At 43.3% G+C, this 10,726-nt stretch overlaps 1 long non-coding RNA gene across 1 annotated transcript; it reads left to right on the top strand.

The window, feature by feature from the left end:
- Window positions 1-2,863: 2,863 nt before the first annotated feature.
- LOC113508806 lies at window positions 2,864-5,106 on the top strand. The gene is made up of 2 exons (XR_003402049.1): window positions 2,864-2,980; window positions 4,014-5,106. It is a non-coding gene; the product is annotated as an uncharacterized LOC113508806 (long non-coding RNA).
- Window positions 5,107-10,726: the final 5,620 nt, after the last annotated feature.

The following is a 10,726-nucleotide window of genomic DNA, read 5'->3' as shown; positions in this document are numbered from 1 at the left end:
CGCGGAGGGATACTTTTGCATACCTTAATATTTTTTACATTTTTCATCTGTGGTTTTTGAAGGGGTACAATAATGTCCTCTGGAGCGATAACGCCTCCCCCAAAAGGGTTTATTGAGTTATTGAAATTATTTCTACAGGCACATTGATTAAACTATTGTAGCAATGCATCAAGTCAGCAAGCTGTGGATAAGCAAGTCGCTCTTATAATATTTACTCATCATGAATTGGTAGACTTTAACTATTATTATTTATTCACTCATATTCGGGCAAAGTGCGTTGAAGTCTTTGCCAGCATCCCTTTACGAGTACCGTGTGAGCCTACGGGGAGGCGGCGCGGCGGCGGCGGGCGGCGCCTGTAAAAGATATCAACGGCATTGCTATGTCCTTGAACTAAACATAAATTTTATAAAAATAATCAAATTTAATTATGATTGAAAAAAAAAACTTTTTATTTAAAGCATGACTTTTTTCAGGCACCTTAAAATGTTAGAATGATGAGTCTTGATGCATAAGTAAGTGCGACATCATGCGAACTGCTCTGTACGAAATCTAGTACTAACTATAACAATGCAGTTTAATATAAAGAATAATTTGGGAATTGTATAATTGCGGTCGTGTGACAGGAAAGGGAACGTAAATAATGAGTTGTTATGAATGAGTTCCGCGAGTGGAGGTAGCCCTCGAGCTGAAGTGACCCGCTCGGCGGGTGTCGGGCGCGCGATGCTCAGATCATTATAGCCAACTAATAATAGACAACATTGTTGTTGTTGTGTGCGTCGTCCGCGCATGTTTGTTTACGTGTGTGGGTGCTGCCCGCGACACTGCGCGCGCACTATTAATACCGTGCTCTGTCACCGAATACTAACAAACATTGTTATTATTATTTTCCCCTTAACAATTGTTTCGTAAATACCCAAGTGCGGCGCGTGACCCAGGTGTCTTTGCGCACCAACTTCGGCTCTTCATTTGCCGTAGACTGTGTGCTTTACTCTCACAATAAATGCTTAGTCTTTGCTTATGTATATGAAAGTTATATAAACTTTATACTGGTAGGAACTTTTAATATGAAATTTTAAGTAATTGCCTTCATATTTACGATACTTTATTAAATACATGCACGCTTGGCGGAGCGTGTCGTGGCCGCTGCTCCAGCCGTGCGGTGTTGGCCGTGTCATGTCCGTGCTGTGGAGATTGGTCTATCTCTTGTCTTCACTATAGTGCACTTGACACTTGGTTTATGACGCCATGAGCGACGTTTCACCCATGTGGATAGCATGTACTTTTGCACATAGTGTTGTATAAAAGGTGCGCGCCTGTTTTAAAAATACAGTTTGTCAGTAACGGTCAGTCTCGCCAACGAGAGGATTTATAACGGGCGGCGGAGGCTTCAGACGCGTGGGCAGCGGGGGTCCGCGGGGGCGCGGTGCGAAAGCGTGGGGGCGCGGGGCGCGGGCTGCGGGGGAGCGTGGCAGCCGGGGGGAGGCGGGCTGCAAAGGTCAGGCGGCGTGCACCTGCGGCGCGCATTGTTGGACCATTTATCACAATCCCCGCTACTGCCTTACCTATACATCATTGATAAAGCTCATCGCTGCGCACACGCACTGTTTGACACAAGAGATTTTTCAACCATTCTTTACAATTGAGTGTATTCAAAGCAGCGCCCTCATAAACCCTTGACAAAAACGCAAAACAGAGAAAGACATTAAAATTGAGGTGTTAACTCCCGAAACTGGTTTGGTCCTGTTTGCATAAAAAAAAAAATGAATTTGATTCCTTTTACGATGCGCTCCTGTTCCTGTAGTCTGTACCATCCAATCTAACCAAGACCGAGCGGCAAACCCGTGTCATTAGCATCTTTAATTGTGGATCAAGCGTATTTCCAGCTTCGTTGGGTTTGTCTGATTTCCACACCAACTCGACTTAATTTCGATGAAACACAAGTCGGTTCCATCAGTAATACCTAAGCCTGATTGCATATCCGATTTGTGCAACAACTTGAGTGGTACGGCATCGTTCAGTCCCATACTTCATCAACTTTTTGGTTATTCATCAATTTAGTTTTATACTATGAATTCAAATGGTATTGGGGCTACGATGCTTATGAGCTACGTGGTGCAGGTTTGATCTCCGCGTGGAACTAGCATTTTTTGTTCCAGAAATACTTATTTCATAAGAATAACTTTCCAAAGCTAGAGCAAGCTACTGTAAGTGAAGCTGTAGTCGGAGCGCGTGCGGCTGGTGTCGGCGCATGCGGTCGGCGCTCGCGCTATCCGCTAATCGCCGCGCTATCTCGCGATACTGCCCGCTGGCGGATAACGCGATAATGTTGATACCAGGGCCACGTCGCGCGCTCCTCACACTCTCAAACAAATATTTTTAATTACCTCATTAATTGTACCGTCATTAATGTAATCATTTCCATGGTATGCTGTAAGTATGAGTTAAAATAATAAGAAGACACTTGTGACTTACAATGAGGTACTGTTTAAATAGGTATGTCTTTCAATCGGTATGTATGTGAGGAATTTATAAAAAATTAGCATTGCATCCATCGGGCAGACCTGTGTGTGTGTGCGAGGTGGTGTTGGAAGGGGGGGGGCACACATGACAACAGTCCATTCGGTGGCTGGGCGGTCGGCGACCCCGGGCGGCCGTGGGCGCCGCGATAAACTTTATATATTCATGCGGGCGCGTGTGAGCCGCGAGCTGCGCCTGTGTCGGTGTGTCGCGCCCCGGCTGGTTATGTCCAGTGCCGTTACTTTTCTTGCTTTCAGATCTCGTTCGGTGTTTAATTCTTGTTTTAAAACTGGCCGAGCGACAGTGGGCCGCCTGCGCCGCGCTCTGCTAATGAATGTAGCGCATTAACATGCGCCACAGCCGCCGCGCGGCTCCTCTCGCTGGCAACAGTCCCCGACGAGTCTAGTCTCTTATTCCTCCAGCAAGCACGGCTCTCACTTACTGTCGACCTTCAATCAGCAGGTAACCGATGTCTGATACCTTCATTGTTTTAGCATCTGATACAGTTACGCTAGATGATAATAAATAAGCTTATTCACCGTGACTTCCAGTATGTGAGTGTGTGACTGTATGTAAGTATGTTTGTTTCCACTTAATAGCCAAACTGATGGTCCCATTTTCATTTTGATGACATCTAAGATTAACACATAGATGTTGCCCGGGACTTCGTCCCCGTGGGTGGAAGATATAAGTTATGATTTATACCTGCCCTATTTTTTTTCACATTTTCCTTTGTGCCTTCGTTCCTATTAGTTGCAGCGTGATGGTTTATAGCCTAAAGCCTTCCTCGCTTAATGGTCTATTCAACACAAAAATAATTTTTCAATTTGGAACAATAGTTCCTGAGATTAGCGCGTTCAACAAACAAACAAACTCTTCAGCTTTATATATTAGTATAGATTTGAGGAGAGTAATGTTTGAGCAGCTTTATCTGATACCCAGACCGTTAAAACGGCATGCAACAACTGTTGTATAATATAAACCGAAGCAGTGAGAGCCCAAGCACCGACCACTTCGAGCTAGTTTTGCACGAAATCGACAGCAAAAATCGTCAGAATCAACATTTTGGTCCGTGCCTATTTTAAAGGAAAAATGATACTGTCTTCTTTTTGTCCTAGAATTTGAAATGTTCCAAAGAGCATCATGAAAAGTGTTACAAAGGTTAATTTATCAGTAGAGATACTTGAGCGAACCTAAACAGAGCATTAGTTTCCGTGCGCGGTGTGACCGCAAATTGTTGAGCGTTGGTCTCCGCTGCGTCGGCGAAAGTGTTCGGTGTCACTCAGACACTACCGCCTGTCCTTCACTCTACACTAACTCACTGAACTGATTCCAATGCTCACACTTATACATAGTACATACACTATACATCTCTCTCACATATTTGTGTTACTCATATTACTTTTGCAGACATGCAGTAAACGCATGACGACGACGTTTAGTATTCTGTTACATGTGCATGCGGAGGTACTGTAAGCGCTCATTCCCTTTTCAGGAAATTAGCTGCTAGTGAGTGAGTGCTGCGCGCAGTGCGTATGCATCTCGCTGGGACGGCTGCCTTGGACTTGTAATAGTTTACAAATATATTTCCGCAAGTGAGAGATTCTGCTACGTCTTATTCCGGTTACGCAAATGTTAGGCAGGCCTACTTAGTCGTCTACAGATGTACTACATGCCTGTTAGTACAATGGCCCACAGTCTCACATGACTGCCTTTTGATTGCCTTTTTTCTTAACGAAATTTTCTCTCTTTTTAATTAACAACAAAAATCAGCACCTCTCAAGGGTGCGAGTCGGACTAGCGGCACTGGGGTATCCGTACAAATATAATACCAGCCATACAGGGAAGATCGAATTTAAAAAAAATATGGACTGGGTAGAAATTTTATGATCCTGCCAACCGTATTGTTTAACCTCGATTTTTATTTCTTGTTTTTGTTTCAGCGGGAACCGAAACAAATCATATGTGAAGATTTTAACTGGAGGCGGCGTGACTGATAGCTAGACAGAAGGCAGATAATGCTGTCATGAGTTTAACCTGTCGTTCTGTTTTAACCCTTTAAGAATATTTTATTTAAAAAGTTTTCGATATTGTGAAGCAATATTTAGGTTAAATTGATGTCTGTGAGCAGAGCTCTTCTGATGGTCTGCGACGACGGAGGCGCGGGCGAGACGCGGGCGAGGCGCGGTACGACCCACCCGTCTCAGACTTCAAGAATTCTAATGATGCCTAGGGAATGTGTTAAACGCACTGGGATTTATGTATTACATATTTTAACTATCGCTTAAATGCCCACCTGTAACTTTATTATATAATATACATGTAGTTTAAACTGTCCAAGATGTGCTATAAACTGTTATGTTTTCGCTAAGTAAAAGTCACCTTTATTATTAATAAAACAATGCTTAGTTTATTGATGCTGTGAAAATATTTCTTTAAGTTCTTAAAGAAATATTTTTTAGTAAATATGTCCAATTTAGAAAAAGAACCTACACTATCGATTGATAGAAAACCCATGACATGCCGCAAGTAGGTGAACACATGTTTGTATTACTCTTGTGGAAATAAATGAAATACGATTGCCTAAAGTCTGTTTTATCAATTTCCTCTTTTCTGAGTCGGTTTTTTATTTGAGTAAAACAGCCCATTTTTTTTTTAAATGGTTTAACATTATTAACTCTAACGCGTCTTAAATAAATAGTGGCAACACGAGATGTACTGACTTGTTCCCACTATTAAATTTTGTAAACGCAAGATGACCTTTTTGATAGGTAATGCTGGCGGTGCCTAGGCGCGAGGCAGCCTCGCTCAGCATCAGAACGCTCGACTAGGAATCAATTGGCTTGCAAATAGAAGCGCCACTGAGTAAGCACAAAGCGCTGCGAGTGTCGTACACCGCGGGTATTAATAGCCGGCGGCGCGCGAGTGTGCGTGCGCGGCCAGAGCCTGGAGCCGGCGGGCGCAGGTGCGACCACAGCCACTAGCTGGCTAGTGGTGTTCCACTAGGTGCCAACAGAACACAAGGCCGTTCAAGGTCATGGGACAGTTACGACTCATGTTCCTTATTATTTAGTAAAGGTAAAAATGTTTACCTTAAATAATTTAATCGAAGCATAGTTGTAACTGAATACATGGTCGAAAAAAATATCCTTAGCAGCTTAGCGGAGGGTGTGGGAGGGGTGGGGGGGGGGCTCCTGTGTCAACCAAGAGTTACAATCAAAAGAGTTGAACCCGTCCGTTGAGACATTAGGTTTGTCACTAGACAACAGTTCTGCTCTTGCAATTGAAATCTGTGTTTATATTCAGGTTTCGATATACGATACAATTGATTGTTGTACGGAAGTTGCCAAGTTGTTACCGTTTTATATTAATTATGAATGTTTAATACTCCCATGTATATCTCCACAGTCATATAAGCAGTAAGGGTGAATTTGAAATGCTTGGCCGTGGTTGAATTAAAATTAAAACCAATACATAAACTTTCTCGAAGAAAGTAAAGGTCTTCTTTTAATCAGTTTATGATAAGGGTAGCACAGTGCGTAGAAACGGTAAATACTTAAAACATTACTACATTACGCTTTGTCACATATAAATATTAAAAAAAAGCACTCAGAGTTCCTCCTCTCTGGGAGACTTGGTTGTTGGTTGGATGAAAAACCTTTGAGTTTGTCACAAGGTGTTTACTGAAACTGGTGACACTGAAGTTTTTTAAATATCCCATAATAGGCAGGCAAACGAATAGTAACGTCGCGATGAATTTAGAGAGATTAGAGTTTATATTAGCAACCGCGTATCTATGAATGAGGCGGCTTCGGCATGGAGGACGCAGGTGAACACGCGCGTCGGCCCCGACCCCGAGCCACGCATTAACATTCAAATTTATGTCACCATTAACGTTCCGTAAACACCGCTTTCGTCGAATCACTGTCTCATTTGTATTTTTTAAATAAAATCAATCGTCCGATGTAATTGTACGCGTACTCGCTATTTAACGAAATGTGTCAAAATACTCGTAGGACTAATTGATTAAGCTTTATTATGATTTCGACATGCAAACTTTTTTAATCGAACCAAAAAAAATATCCTATTTGTTTTATTCGCCTTTTTGCGTTGTGTAACATGACGTTTTTATTGCGGGATATTTAGAGGAAACAATCGTTTTGTTTATTGTGCACCACAATACTTGTCGGTGATGAACAATATAATAGAATGTACAACGTAACCATAAAATTAATATGATGAGGGACTACTCGGCGAAAGAAACTCAGAACACAACTTGAAACAAAAACGTGTTGCGTCAGAGCGCGCTGCTGACAGCACAATGTTTGCCAAGTTCCTACGAGTGTGCGAGGACAGAAGGCCGACTTAACACGAGTGGACCAATATAAACATACGTACAATCCAATTTCTATTGAGAGACTATTGTAAGGAAAAAAGTGATTCGAGAGCAATAGACGTGTCAGCGTAAAAGGTAGAACGAATATCGAACATAAAAGTCTCTCCAACATTAGACATCAACGCACCACCGTGAGCTCCGGAAGTGCAGCAGATCGTAATCTTAGATAAGTGCTTACAGAACCGTCTTTATTACAGTTCATAGAAATGAATACGACATTTTCGTTAGTAGATCGTCAAAGAAGTATAAACTGTCCACCTAATAGGTCGCATGCGTGCTATAAAAGAAACAGAGCTGGTTCTAACTAGCGCCTAGTTGTGTGACTTAGAATTCATCGGTAGTTGTCTATGATGTCCGCCTGGTGCGAGGTATTGCAGCCGGCGAGGCTTCGTCGAATTGTACTGATGATGTTGCAACTACCGACGAGTGAGAAGGAGTAAATCTAGTTTAAAGAGTCGCGTATTGGTATTTTATGATTTTTAAATTATGAAGTAATTTTGAATGTAGTATGGCATGAGGATGGTTTTAATAAATGTCACAGTCTACATGGTGGTGTGAGTAACGGTTCGATGCGGGGCGGGTGTCCGCCGCGCCGCGCGCCGGCCGGGCAGGTTTGCGGCGCCGCGCGGCGGACACAAGCTGATGACCGGCCTTGAGTTCGGCACATCGACACTCCTCTCCTATCATCCTGTTTATGTTTTACAATATACCTATACTCGCTCTGCCCTTAGATTACCAAAGAGCATTAACGCTACGCACTCTTCATATTGTGTAAATTCTTTAGCAGACGAAGCTATTCAATGGACCGAGATCAAGGTAGCCTTCGTCCAGTTAACATAACCTCAGGCTCGCGCACGTAGCCTGTGACCGCGGTACAGTTTAAGGCCCTCGTTTGCGTACCTTCGGCGTTCTCTTAAAACCCGTTACAAAAACCATTATTTCTAGTATTTTATTTCTTAAGTTAAGTATGTAAAAAAAAGAAAGGATTGTGAAGCACCTGCAGTGTGTTCACACGCACGCTCCCGCACATGCGCAGTATGAACGCGCACGACAGCCTCGGCGACCGGTTCGAATCCTGCGCGCCTCCGGAGTCCATACAGACACCTATACCTCCTAAACCATAAGTATAGCGTTCATCCAACTAACGGTCCTATTTCGAATCGTCATAGTAACACACGAATCAAAAGTATTTATTTAAGAGTTAAATTGTCGTAACTCTATTTCACCCTATAAATAAGCTTAGTTTTTTGCGATTGCATGGATTGCCGAGTAGTTGAGGTCTCCAAGCCAAACCCACTGTGCAAGAGGTGTCGCGAGTTCGATCCCCGCGATTCACAAGCTTTTATACGATATTCAAATCTTTATTGCATTCCACAATGTAGGCTTAGGTGGTAAACATTTTTTGATAGGATCCACCGATGTTTGTCCTGAGTATTGGTGTCTTTGTGCAAGTTTCTTGAATGTTCAGGAAAGTTTCTCATTATGCTTTTGGGTACCGTAACAGACATAGCGACAATACAATACAACCACGTGCTCATCAAAAGGGCAGATAGAACTACGGACAACCAATTGTGTCAATAAGTGTACTATTATAAACTTTAAAGACACACCCTCTGAAAAATCTCAATGCTAAGCAGTACACTCGTCTCTGCTTGCCTGAACCGATAGCGGTACACCTTTGACTGTTTCGAATGAAGTCGATTGCTTGCGGTATACACGCTTATGGAGCATTACCTCTCGTTTACATTTAGAGCAGTGTAGACGTGTCTGTCAGTGTGCAGGCTGGCTGGTCGGTCACACATGGGATGTATCGTTATCGCAGCGCTGCAGCTCCTTCCGCCACACATGCTCACTGTCCACTATAAACTTGACCAACACTGCCGCAGACCTGCCCACGTCATTCCTTCACCGTTGTATTGTCGCCACTACATTAAGTATATTTAGCAGATGGTTAATAACCAATATTTTATTAGTGAAGCGTAAAATTTGGATTACACGCTTATTCATTCGAAAGGCGACATTGTGTTTGAAGTATAAAACTCTGTGATACAGCTCTCACACTAGGTGCTACTTAGTTATCTCAGCTTCTTAAGAATTCCCAGAAATAATTATTACAAAACATTCAGACTCGCACTCAAGGAGCACAAATACACCGTGAGCTGTTGACTAGCGTCTGTTAACGTGTAATTCTGCTCGTAGATATTTATTTCTTTGAGGGTTTCCAATGAGGAGATCCCCATTAATTTCAAATTCAAATTCTACAAACATCTCTTTCTTTGTTTTTGCGTTTGATCTGTCTCATCGTCGGCTTGGACTTATTGTAATTTACGATGGATTTGGATATCAGCCTTTTGGACAAGGATACCAGCTATAAGTATTTCCTGTGGACAGACTGGCTATTGAATTGAACTAGAGAGTCATAGTGTTATCATTAGTATTGACCATAAAGATAGCCACTGAGAGCGACGTGTCGCGGGTTCGATCCCCGCGCAGGAAAAGCGTTTGTGTGATCCACGAATGCTTGTCCTGAGTCTGGGTGTCGTTGTGCATGTGACTGAATGTTTGTGACACCCCCCGCGATACAAGAATTTCATTCCGAAGTGTGGGTTGTTTTTTTTAAATACCTTATGTTTCGTTGCTTCATATTCGTTTTACTTTCATTTATTTTGTCTTGGTCTCTGCAGTTAGCACGAGCGCAGGTCAGACTCCTGAAGTCAGTATCTTTAAAGTCTCCAGCCAGAGCAAAGATAGAAGCTGACTACGTTAACATGATGCGGTGCTGCGTTCACTGAGGGCCCCCTGTGTGTATTTCGGGATTTGACTCAGTGCATCAGCAAAGGAGGGATTGATCCAAGTTCATTATTTAAATTAATTCATAATTCATCGGATTCCAATCGGAAGAAAAAGTTGAGTAAACAAATACACATATGTAGTTAATCATTGGCTATCGAGAGTAATCAGACAGAGTTCAAGTGCAGGCCAATGTGGTCCATATCCAGAGGTAGGTACCGCGCAGTGATCAGCACGCGAGAGCCGGCTGATAGCGATAGCAGCCGCGCGCCGATGAACATGAACACTATTGCCGCTCGACATTGCAAGCATCAGGCGACAACAGTTTGGGATAGACATCATCAATCATAATAAATCTATTGTTGTTTTACAAGTTCAAAACCAAATAAGCTTGCTCGTGACTAGATTAGTATTGTAAACGCGCTCTAAAATTCATAAGCACTTGGTATAATTTAATAGGCAAGTGGGCCGCGGCTGAGGAGTGGCCGTGGGGTGGCCGGCGGCGCCTGGCGTGCTGCGGGCTGAGGGGCCGTGGGCGGGAGGGGAGGGTGTCATTTCACTAATTAACTCGTTGGGCGCGCCGCCACTCCATTACCGTCTGTTTATTGTGACAATTATTCCACCTGACCCCGCGCCCCCGCACCCCGCGCCCCCGCCACGCGCCGCTCCTGCGAAGCCTCATCATTCACGAAGCCTGCCCCGCCTATGTTTCTGCTACATCCAAGTTTCTAATGCAGAATTCAAGTTATAGCCTGTCGTAGCACTATTTGGCAATCAAGCACCCGCTTGCTTAAAAAAAAACTTGAACGGAATGTAAATAGTCCGTATGTGCCGTCTGTATCTACATAATGTTGTATAAATCATGCTGCCTGCCGGAATCATGTCTTGAGAGAGTTAAGGACGTCCGTCGCAGGGATAGACTGCTTGGGTTGATTAAAAATTGCATTGCATCCAAGTTTTTCCATCCATCTGTACAGTGTACCACATAGCTGGGCAAAGGTGACCCCCAAAGCCTTCCACGA

The sequence above is a fragment of the Trichoplusia ni genome, chromosome 3, assembly GCF_003590095.1.
Source record: "Trichoplusia ni isolate ovarian cell line Hi5 chromosome 3, tn1, whole genome shotgun sequence".
Taxonomy (NCBI): Eukaryota; Metazoa; Arthropoda; class Insecta; order Lepidoptera; family Noctuidae; genus Trichoplusia; species Trichoplusia ni.
Note: the sequence above shows the minus strand (reverse complement) of the source record. Positions and strands in the feature narration are given on the sequence as shown.